This window comes from Triticum aestivum, chromosome 4D, assembly GCF_018294505.1.
Source record: "Triticum aestivum cultivar Chinese Spring chromosome 4D, IWGSC CS RefSeq v2.1, whole genome shotgun sequence".
Lineage (NCBI taxonomy): Eukaryota > Viridiplantae > Streptophyta > Magnoliopsida > Poales > Poaceae > Triticum > Triticum aestivum.
Genome location: NC_057805.1, coordinates 23,553,050 through 23,565,429, shown reverse-complemented (window position 1 = coordinate 23,565,429; position 12,380 = coordinate 23,553,050).

The following is a 12,380-nucleotide window of genomic DNA, read 5'->3' as shown; positions in this document are numbered from 1 at the left end:
GGGCCCCCGCGACGTCTCGACGCCGGATCCAGGTCACGGCGGCCCCCCGCGATGCCCTGCTACCGGAGCCAGGCCGCACCGGCCTCCCGCCTCCCCACCAGCTCCCCCCGCGCTGCCGCGGCGCCATAGCCTGGATGCGCCTTTGCCGTGCACCGCACCGGTGTGGGAGGACACTAGCTGGGGGCGGCCCTGTACGACGCTCCAAGCTCGCGAGGATGGGTGCGCGGCTGGATCGAATCGAGGCTGAAGGCCTCGTTCCTTGCACCGTGACTCATGCGGCGGCGGTGGCCCGGTGGCGAGTGCGGCGGTTACCTTTGTTCCCCTCCTCCCTCAACTCCCCTTCTGGTCGCCCGGCGAGCTGCCCCTCCACCCCACCTCCCGTCCTTCCTCGCCGCCCCACCGCCCCCACGCTGTCCAGCCACCGGATCCGCCTGTCGTAGTCCCCCCACCCCTGGCCGGCGTCGGATCCGCGGAGGATGACGATGGTGCAGTTGCTCATGGTGCGGATGTGTAGTCCACCAGTGAGCTGCCCCCTGTATTCCTCCTTTTCCTCCCCTTTGTGAAGAACCACCACACCTCCCTCCCCTTGGGCCTCTACCTTTTCTCCCCACCGACGAACAGGCAAACACGGGATAGGTGGGGGTGCTGCTTGTAGTTCACTCGCTTGATTTTGGTAGGAAAAACTGCAGCCGGCTGGCATCTTCATCTTCCTGAGTTCGTCTAAAAGAAGGGGTGCAGTAAAGTAGACGCCAAAACGACATCTCCTTGTTCCGTTTTTTGATTTTGGGCAGATGTTCAAATGAAGTTCAGTTTTTGCAGCCCACATTCAGCGGTGTGAGCAGCTCCCAAGGTGCAATTTGAAGTCTGCAGTGCACTCCGGTGGTGGCAGTGGTGCACTCTAGTCCTGGTGCAGTGCACTCCTTATCATTTTGTGGCTGCTCGTGGTTCCTTCCCAACTTTCTTAGCTCACTATCTTTTCTCAGCGTCGTTGTAACACCCCAAAAATTTAACCATATTTTGTTTATTAACATTTTGCCAGGAAATTAAATTTTTATTTTCTGGATTTTATCTTTTGATTTCAGAACCTCTCTTTTCTTTGATATTGTGAAGTTTTTACCCCAAGTGAAAACCTTTCAAAAATATTGTTGGACTTGTATATCTTCCCAAGACCATTTCCTTTTATCAGTGGAATTATTTCTATAATTATTTTTCCTGAGCTTTATTCTTTTAAAAATGATTTTTCATAAGTTTCAGAGCTCTATTTGCACTACAACCCTTTCAGAAAATTCTTGAAAAATTTCAACCAAAATTTGGGGATGTCATGTGATGTTTCCACATCACTTTTATGCAAAAATATCTGTTGGTCATTGGGTATTTTTGCACCAAATTTTCAAATCTGGTCCAGTAGGTATTTTTGCACTACAACCTATTTAAATATTTCTTTAAAAATTCTTCCAAGTGTTTGGAGATGTCAGTAGATGCATATAATTCAACTTTATGCAAAAACCCATGAGTGTTCCTTGAAAATTTTGAGCAAAACATCCTCTTTTACTCTCTGGTCCAGTGAGGTGTTTTCTACTACAACCATATTTTAACTTGCCCTAATACCCATGATTCTTTTTCCTGCTTGTAGTCCTCCCTACCAAACCCTTAAGTCCAGGAGAATGGACCCATTGGAGTATTTTTGGTCCATGAAACCATGCCCTTTACTTTCTGTCCAGAATTGGTTTTCTCAAAAACTTGCACTAACAAGTTTTTGTTTTTGACAAACTAACCTTGCCACCCTCACCTACATCTAAAGAGACTTTGATCTGGAGTTTTTGGCCAACCCAAGAGATGCCTAGATGCCCATGACATTCTGTCGAGCACTTTGTGTGCATGGCCAAATTTGGCATGATTTTTAGTTGGCATTGTGAACTTGATCCTCTGACCTAACTAACTTGTCCACTAAGCTCCTAGATGACTCTAACCTAGACCTGTTAACTACCAGCCTCGCTCAAGCCCTCTAGCACACGATGGCATTGCGTCGAGCACCTGGCGTGCGTGCTTTGGGCGCGGCCAGAGCGCATGTTTTGCACGCGCGCACAGCCGAGCCGCCGCGTCGCGCCCCTGGCCTTTGCTCGCCCGCAGGGCCGCGCCCCGGCCTCGCCCACTCGCCAGAACCCTCCAAGCCACCCTGGCGCCCTACAACGCCGCCGTTAGAGCTCCCTTGGCGGCACACCGGCGTCGGCAGCAGGCCTCTGCCATGGACGGCGCCGCCCAAGCCACACGCGCGCGCCAGCTGCCCCTGGAACAGCTCAAGCTTATCCCCTCACTCTGCCAGACCCCGCCAGCCAACGCCACGCGCCCCTGGCTACAGAACGGCGGTCGCCGGCGTTCTTATCCCCGGCCGCCGCGGAACCGACCTTGACCGCTATAAATAGGGACCCCGAGCTCCTCCAAACCCCCAGGCAACCTCAAGCCATCCACATAGCACTCCCGCAGCCAGCAATCGACGGGGAAGGGCCTTCTTCCTCATCTCTGGCCAGCTCGGCCGCCGCCACGCTCCGGTGCCTTGCGTCGCGAGCAGAACCTCCCCGGTCCATCCAGCGCCGCCATTTGACTCTCCTAGACCTTGTGGAGACACCCCACCTCTCAAACTTGATCGGGAACCACCGTCGCCCAAGCCCCCAATTGCTCCCGAAACCACCGTCCGCCGCGGAGCTCGCCGCTGGTGACCCCCTCCACCTCCGCCAGCCTATCGACCACGGGGAGGACCGCCCTGGACTGGCGGATCCATCCCTGCCCTCGGGGCCCCGTGGGGAGCCGCCGTTCGTCGACGGCGATCGCCGGAGCCCCGCCACCGCTCGGCCAGAGGAGAAGGAGGCGCGAGCGACTGGTCAAACATGACCAGTGGGCCCAAGGGACCCACGAGTCGACCCACGCTGGCTTAAGTGGAAAACGTATTCCACCGAATACGCCTTCGCTAGGGGAAAGCGTAAGCCCCCGAACCGTTTCCTTTTTCTGTTTTTATTAAAAACAGAATTTTGACTAAACTTTGACTGGCTATAACTTTTTAAATATAAGTCCAAATGACTTGATTCTTTTTCTGTTGTTTCTCAAATTTTGTCTAGTTTATTTTAGTATTTATTTGAAAATTTTCCAAACAACTTTTTTGTACTGTTTTGAAACTATGTGTTAATTTGAATATTTTCAAAAAATAGGATTTTTGGAGAGAGGAGAAAACTTTCAAAAGTTCTGGAATGCACCCTGCCTCTCCACAACTTGAAGGCAAGCATTCTGAACCCTGGCATAATATTTTTGTGTGTTGTTTGATGCGATTACAACACCACCTTGACATGGAGCATTCGTTATTTTATGTGACGATACGATCATACGCATGAGTGCATAATGAGGATTCTTTGCTGTTAGAAATGGATATGCTTGTGATAGTAATCATCTTCGTATGCCTTTCATGCTTACCGGAAGGAAGCCGGGAAATTCTCTGTCTTGGGTAGACACGAGCTTGTCCCTAGTCCCTCGTCGAGACGAGTGTGTCCGATATGGCATGATGAGGTATGATGAGTGGTGATTCTATCTGTTAATTGAAATATATTTGTTATGCTAATCATACAGGGAATACTTGAACCTCCCGAGTCGGCCGTAGATCGAGTCTTGTTCCAGTAACCCCCATACTTGTTTCGTACTACCACTTGTCCCTGCCGCAGGTAGGGTACAGTTCAGTAAGTTGTCAACCCCTTACCAAGCACACACCGTACAGAGAGGCCATGGTGGAAGATACCGGAGGCATCCGGTAGGCATGCCACCTGGTCCGGGGGCATGGGTGTTTCCGGTTGGAGCCGAGGGGGGATAGCTCCCCTAGTTTGCGTGCGTTATAAATTTTGTGATCCCATGCTAAGTCGAGGTTGTAGCCTCCCCACTTAGAGTTTTGCTTAATGGGTGTTGTGGGCGATTCCAGACACCGGTAAGTTAGGCTGGTGTGTGCGGTCAGGTGTGTTTTCAATTAAAAGACCGTAGGCGGAATTAGTTCCGATGGACTAAAGAAATCCGTTACTCGTGGGTAAAGAGTACACCCTCTGCAGAGATAAACAACTATTCGAATAGCCGTGTCCATGATTAAGGACTACAGTCTGAGATGGGTCAAGTGTCGGTCTTAGTGTCGGTCTTCGGAGAAAAAACTGTTAAACCAGAACATTGATTATGACCTGTGACATATGAGGATTATGATTACTATTATTGTGGACTAACCATTTACATTATTTGAATTATTGAGTGTCCCTAGGACGGTTCTACCTCCTAGATATTCACTGTGATTATTCTTATATAAGCCCTTTACGTGGTGTCGCTCAGACGCCCGACTGTGGCATGCTTGTTATTTAAATTATTTATAAGCCCTTTACGTGGTGTCGCTCAGACGCCCGACTGTGGCATGCTTGTTATTTAAATTATTTATAAGCCCTTTATGTGGTGTCGCTCAGACGCCCGACTGTGGCATGCTTGATTTTTAAATTATTTATAAGCCCTTTATGTGGTGTCGCTCAGACGCCCGACTGTGGCAGGCTTGTTATTTAAATTATTTATAAGCCCTTTATGTGGTGTCGTATAGACGCCCGACAGTGGCATGCTTGTTATTTCTTTTATTTATAAGCCCTTTATGTGGTGTCGCTCAGACGCCCGACTGAGGCATGATTTATATTATTATCCTTTCGAGGCGTCGCTTCAGACACCCGATCGGTGCATTCTATTTCTACTTCCATATTGCATATTCATGTTTTATATGAACAACCTGCATGCGTGCTTCATGGATTTTGTTTATTTCGTGACTGACGTTATGATCATAGAATATTTCGGAGCATGATTATCCCTTGTTATATTATACCCGTGTTCATAATGTTTGCGAGTACATTCAAAAGTACTCACTGGCTTGTCCCTGGCTATTGTCTTGGCCAGATTTCTTGCATGGAGAGGAGCGTTGTGATGACAGCCCCGGAACCTACGCAATGATGATAGCAGCCTCGCAAAGATATGAGTTATCCTGGTCAGCTGTTCCTGTGGGAAATGGAGTCCCATAGACGCAGATGAACAACAAACCGCTTCCGCCATCAACCACTAGAAACCAATTGTTGTACTCATAGGCCATAATGGTCTTGTACTACATATTTTGTACTTTGCTTGGAATTTCTGTATCAAGTTGGTGCCTCATCAGCTAACAGTAATCCTAGGGCTGGTGAGCACAAGGACCATTTTTTGAGAAATTAATATCCCGAAAACCGGTCCTGACAAACTTGGTATCAGAGCCAGGCTGACCATTGGCTAATCCTATCTTAGCCAGGTCAATAAACATAGGTTAACCAACCCACCAGACCTTTTAGCCTAACCCCAGCCAAGCTTCTCGTGTAAGATAGCCACACAGTGACCCCGACGCTTTTGGCAGTCGGTGCCCAACCTATCAGCCTAGCCTGTCGATCATGCGCCAGTGACCGGCACCTAAATAGTCTCTTTCGCAACCGTGCGAAGGAAGACTCCGTCCCCTTTTCTATAAAAAGGGCACGCTAGCCTCAACACAGCACAGCACAGCCTCTTTCCCCCAACTCGAGGCATAATGCCTGGCCCTATTGTGCACAATGAGACCACAGCCACCAACCTTGGAGGTTTTGTGACCGTGCTCGCAAACCTCACCCGCCGTGCCTATGCATTAGAAGAGCCCCCAGAATATGTTGTGTACCAAGGACCCATGAGCGGTGAGAGCCGTCAATTCTGGGCCACAGTGCACATCTATGGTAGGGGTCTATCTCCAGAACACCCCTACAGGTTCACTGGAAGGACAACTTCCTTTGAGCCACAAGCCATCCAGCTAGCAGCTCGAGAGGCTATAGTTCAACTCCGACACATGTCGCCCAGAGTTAACTGTCGCTCGTTCTACTACTACCCTAGCCGTGACGGGTATGGTAGGCCGCCCCAGGTTGCCAACGGAGATCACGAGACGAATCCTGCATTGTTGCATCTTGTGCGCTATGTAAGTACACTAGAGGAACTGTTCGATCAAATCACCCTTGATCTGATCGCAGCTCGTGGAGAACTGGTTCACCGAGCCCCGGCGAGAGGAGAAGATGAGCCCGACGCCGACAACCCAGTCGTGCTGTTCGGACACCCTATCGAGTCCTTGAGGTCTTCCCCAGCCAGTGGCCAAAATGCTTTGGTGTCCCCAGAAGTGCTTCGTCGCCTTTTGGGAACACGCTCCAACGGGATTGTGGCCAACAACCCCCGCGATGGTCATCATCGCTACCCCGACCCTGCAGCCCCTCAACCTCATCCAGCTAATCCCGACGGTGAAACCCGTGGAGAAGCCTCGACGTCCACAAGGCACGCCCGCCTAGATATGAACGAAGTAGACTAAGTCGCTCGAGTAGTACCGAGCCTTAGTATTTCTACGCCTTGTAATTGTGTGATCCTGTATCACCATTATTAAATGATGTCTGCTTGTGCGCCCCTATTTTTGAATAGTAGCCATGCATAAGTACGTCAGCGTACAGTTGCATTTTTAAATTCTGGGCGCAGCTACCAAAACCACCCCGACGACACCCACAGCAATGCGTCACTTTTGTGAGATGTGTGTATCTGTAGCATTGACCCCGACCCCAAGAGCAGAACCGACAAACTAGTTACCTTTCATCGCGATAAATAACCCAGCCCCAATGCTATATAAAGGGCCACCTCGTGACCTTGCCAAGTACCCCTCACCCTGTGCACAACGCTCACAACCATTACTTTGCCATGCCAAGCCCTAGTATTTATCTGAGAACTCCAGATGCAACCCCAGGTAGTTTTGTCAAAATATTATGGGACTTTACCTGCAGTACCATGAGTGCTATCCATCCACCCCAGTACAAGTTGCTCAAATCGAGGATCACCCCATCCACCTCGAAATATTGGGCAGTGGTGCACATCCCTCCCGTAAACCCAAACCAAGACCCAACGGAAGTCTCCTTCGTGGGGAAATCCATGCCGACTCCGCAAATGGCCATAGAAGTTGCTGCGTACGAAGCGCTTGCTCGTCTTCGATTCGCGGTACCCTATGCCAGTGAACGAGGGTATTATTACTTTCCGAGTCGTGCAGCACCCGGAGAAGTAGCATCTTTTCCCGGTGGACGAATCGAAAGAGACCCAGTACTGGCCAACCTTGCCCAGTATGTTATCGCTCAAGAGAGTTTGACTCAGCGGGTAATGGGTTATCTCCAGAGCCTCGCTGATTTAAATCCTCGGATCGCTATTGGCAGACCACTGAGACCCGACCAGGAGAGACGCATTCATCGACTAGTCAATCCGCTTCCCCCGATAGAAGAGGAGTGTGCCCCAGTACCAGAGACGTTTTCTCAGGACCCTGTCCATTTACCGTTTTCATTGTAGACGTCACCGCTATGTTTATTATCCCAGCATTTATTTATGTGTTGCAACTTGTGCGTGGTATCCTAGATTTGTGCGACGGATCAAATATTTGGTTTCAATTATGTGAGCAGTTTTACTACTGTTAATTTTGATTTAACTAAGTTTCACTCACGATAAATTCTGAAGTGAGGCTTTCCCTGAGTTGCTGCAGCTTATACCTCTTCACGACATAGATTTTTATTCACGCAGCACCATAACAGCAGACTCACAACCACAACCACTCGACCACGTGCGCTAATTACAAATCCTCGTGCACATTTTGCACCTAACTGATCACACCAAGCACACCACAGTCTCAGTAGGAAAGATTTGTGAGTAATTTATTCAGGTGCAAGTGGCCTCCAGCACACTGACGGCAGTTAGCACTCGATGCCGCACTTAATCCTCGTGATCACCGCCGCCGCGAAGAGCCAACACTCGAGCGGCAGCATCACGACGATCATCAAGGATCATCGCGCACAAGAGCACGGAGAACCCCAGCAATGCCGCGAATCCTCCACACACCAGGATCAAGTACCAGTCCGGCATCACCTCCGCCATTAGAGCCTCGTCTCGAGCTCCTGCAAATAGAAATGGAGGAGAATGAAGGAGAAGGAGAAGCGAGGCCAGGTGTGAGGAAGAAGAAAGGAGCACCGCGATCATTTTATAGCTCGAGATCGGTGTACGGTGGGCGAAGTCCACCAGCACCGCTCGTCGCTCGATCGCCGGTGTTCGGAGACGAATCCGCGAGCAGTGCCGACAGTGCACTGGCCCGCGAGGTGAGTGCACGCTGCACCGGCAGCTAGCACGCCGCGCACTACCGCAGTATGGCCTAGATGCCCTACGCGCTAGACGTCGCCGGTGGAGAAAGCGCGGGAAAGCACGCGAGAGAGAAGAGAGAGCCAGAGGTAGAAGAAGAGACTGACAGTGGGCCCCGGGTCCACCTGTCAGCCAGAGAGAGCATTGTGCTCTCGGGTACGACCAGTGTATTTTAGAAATTTAGCCTTTATTCTAAATTTTACTGTATCCAACGTAGAAATATCTCGTTTTCCCCAACCATGGATTTTTCCACGCAACGCCAATATACCACTGTAGTTTTACACCACTTATTGCCCTCTCACTGTAGATGCATTTCATTGAATAAGTAGGATGATTTTTTTGGTAAGAGCAATGTTTGTTCAAAACAGCTTTTAGCAAATCTCGAGGACGAGATTTTTCTTAAGGGGGGTAGTGTTGTAACACCCCAAAAATTTAACCATATTTTGTTTATTAAAATTTTGCCAGGAAATTAAATTTTTATTTTCTGGATTTTATCTTTTGATTTCAGAACCTCTCTTTTCTTTGATATTGTGAAGTTTTTACCCCAAGTGAAAACCTTTCAAAAATATTGTTGGACTTGTATATCTTCCCAAGACCATTTCCTTTTATCAGTGGAATTATTTCTACAATTATTTTTCCTGAGCTTTATTCTTTTAAAAATGATTTTTCATAAGTTTCAGAGCTCTATTTGCACTACAACCCTTTCAGAAAATTCTTGAAAAATTTCAACCAAAATTTGGGGATGTCATGTGATGTTTCCACATCACTTTTATGCAAAAATATATTTTGGTCATTGGAGATTTTTAGCTCTACACCAAATTTTCAAATCAGGCCCAGTAGGTATTTTTGCACTACAACCTATTTAAATATTTCTTTAAAAATTCTTCCAAGTGTTTGGAGATGTTAGTAGATGCATATAATTCAACTTTATGCAAAAACCCATGAGTGTTCCTTGAAAAATTTGAGCAAAACATCCTCTTTTACTCTCTGGTCCAGTGAGGTGTTTTCTACTACAACCATATTTTAACTTGCCCTAATACCCATGATTCTTTTTCCTGCTTGTAGTCCTCCCTACCAAACCCTTAAGTCCAGGAGAATGGACCCATTGGAGTATTTTTGGTCCATGAAACCATGCCCTTTACTTTCTGTCCAGAATTGGTTTTCTCAAAAACTTGCACTAACAAGTTTTTGTTTTTGACAAACTAACCTTGCCACCCTCACCTACATCTAAAGAGACTTTGATCTGGAGTTTTTGGCCACCCCAAGAGATGCCTAGATGCCCATGACATTCTGTCGAGCACTTTGTGTCCATGGCCAAATTTGGCATAATTTTTAGTTGGCATTGTGAACTTGATCCTCTGACCTAACTAACTTGTCCACTAAGCTCCTAGATGACTCTAACCTAGACCTGTTAACTACCAGCCTCGCTCAAGCCCTCTAGCACACGATGGCATTGCGTCGAGCACCTGGCGTGCGTGCTCTAGGCGCGGCCAGAGCACACGTTTTGCACGCGCGCATAGCCGAGCCGCCGCGTCGCGCCCCTGGCCTTTGCTCGCCCGCAGGGCCGCGCCCCGGCCTCGCCCACTCGCCAGAACCCTCCAAGCCACCCTGGCGCCCTACAGCGCCGCCGTCAGAGCTCCCTTGGCGGCACACCGGCGTCGGCAGCAGGCCTCTGCCATGGACGGCGCCGCCCAAGCCACACGCGCGCACCAGCTGCCCCTGGAACAGCTCAAGCTTATCCCCTCACTCTGCCAGACCCCGCCAGCCAACGCCACGCGCCCCCTGGCTACAGAACGGCGGTCGCCGGCGTTCTTATCCCCGGCCGCCGCGGAACCGACCTTGACCGCTATAAATAGGGACACCGAGCTCCTCCAAACCCCCAGGCAACCTCAAGCCATCCACATAGCACTCCTGCAGCCAGCAATCGACGGGGAAGGGCCTTCTTCCTCATCTCTGGCCAGCTCGGCCGCCGCCACGCTCCGGTGCCTTGCGTCGCGAGCAGAACCTCCCCGGTCCATCCAGCGCCGCCATTTGACTCTCCTAGACCTTGCGGAGCCACCCCACCTCTCAAACTTGATCGGGAACCACCATAGCCCAAGCCCCCAATTGCTCCCGAAACCACCGTCCGCCGCGGAGCTCGCTGCCGGTGACCCCTCCACCTCCGCCAGCCTATCGACCACGGGGAGGACCGCCCTAGACTGGCGGATCCATCCCTGCCCTCGGGGCCCCGTGGGGAGCCGCCGTTCGTCGACGGCGATCGCCGGAGCCCCGCCACCGCTCGGCCAGAGGAGAAGGAGGCGCGGGCGACTGGTCAAACATGACCAGTGGGCCCAAGGGACCCACTGTCAGTGAACCACGAGTCGACCCACGCTGGCTTAAGTGGAAAACGTATTCCACCGAATATGCCTTCGCTAGGGGAAAGCGTAAGCCCCCGAACCGTTTCCTTTTTCTGTTTTTATTAAAAACAGAACTTTGACTGGCTATAACTTTTTAAATATAAGTCCAAATGACTTGATTCTTTTTCTGTTGTTTCTCAAATTCTGTCTAGTTTATTTTAGTATTTATTTGAAAATTTTCCAAACAACTTTTTTGTACTGTTTTGAAACTATGTGTTAATTTGAATATTTTCAAAAAATAGGATTTTTGGAGAGAGGAGAAAACTTTCAAAAGTTCTGTAATGCACCCTGCCTCTCCACAACTTGAAGGCAAGCATTCTGAACCCTGGCATAATATTTTTGTGTGTTGTTTGATGCGATTACAACACCACCTTGACATGGAGCATTCGTTATTTTATGTGACGATATGATCATACGCATGAGTGCATAATGAGGATTCTTTGCTGTTAGAAATGGATATGCTTGTGATAGTAATCATCTTCGTATGCCTTTCATGCCTACCGGAAGGAAGCCGGGAAAGTCTCTATCTTGGGTAGACACGAGCTTGTCCCTAGTCCCTCGTCGAGACGAGTGTGTCCGGTATGGCATGATGAGGTATGATGAGTGGTGATTCTATCTGTTAATTGAAATATATTTGTTATGCTAATCATACAGGGAATACTTGAACCTCCCGAGTCGGCCGTAGATCGAGTCTTGTTCCAGTAACCCCCATACTTGTTTCGTACTACCACTTGTCCCTGCCGCAGGTAGGGTACGGTTCAGTAAGTTGTCAACCCCTTACCAAGCACACACCATACAGAGAGGCCATGGTGGAAGATACCGGAGGCATCCGGTAGGCATGCCACCTGGTCCGGGGGCATGGGTGTTTCCGGTTGGAGCCGAGGGGGATAGCTCCCCTAGTTTGCGTGCGTTATAAATTTTTTGATCCCATGCTAAGTCGAGGTTGTAGCCTCCCCACTTAGAGTTTTGCTTAGTGGGTGTTGTGGGTGATTCGAGACACCGGTAAGTTAGGCTGGTGTGTGCGGTCAGGTGTGTTTTCAATTAAAAGACCGTAGGCGGAATTAGTTCCGATGGACTAAAGAAATCCGTTACTCGTGGGTAAAGAGTACACCCTCTGCAGAGATTAAACAACTATTCGAATAGCCGTGTCCATGATTAAGGACTACAGTCTGAGATGGGTCAAGTGTTGGTCTTAGTGTCGGTCTTCGAAGGAAAAACTGTTAAACAGAACATTGATTATGACCTGTGACATATGAGGATTATGATTATTATTATGATGGACTAACCATTTACATTATTTGAATTATTGAGTGTCCCTGGGACGGTTCTACCTCCTAGATATTCACTGTGATTATTCTTATATAAGCCCTTTACGTGGTGTCGCTCAGACGCCCGACTGTGGCATGCTTGTTATTTAAATTATTTATAAGCCCTTTACGTGGTGTCGCTCAGACGCCCGACTGTGGCATGCTTGTTATTTAAATTATTTATAAGCCTTTTATGTGGTGTCGCTCAGACGCCCGACTGTGGCATGCTTGATTTTTAAATTATTTATAAACCCTTTATGTGGTGTCGCTCAGACGCCCGACTGTGGCAGACTTGTTATTTAAATTATTTATAAGCCCTTTATGTGGTGTCGCTCAGACGCCCGACTGTGGCAGGCTTGTTATTTAAATTATTTATAAGCCCTTTATGTGGTGTCGCTCAGACGCGCGACTGAGGCATGATTTATATTATTAT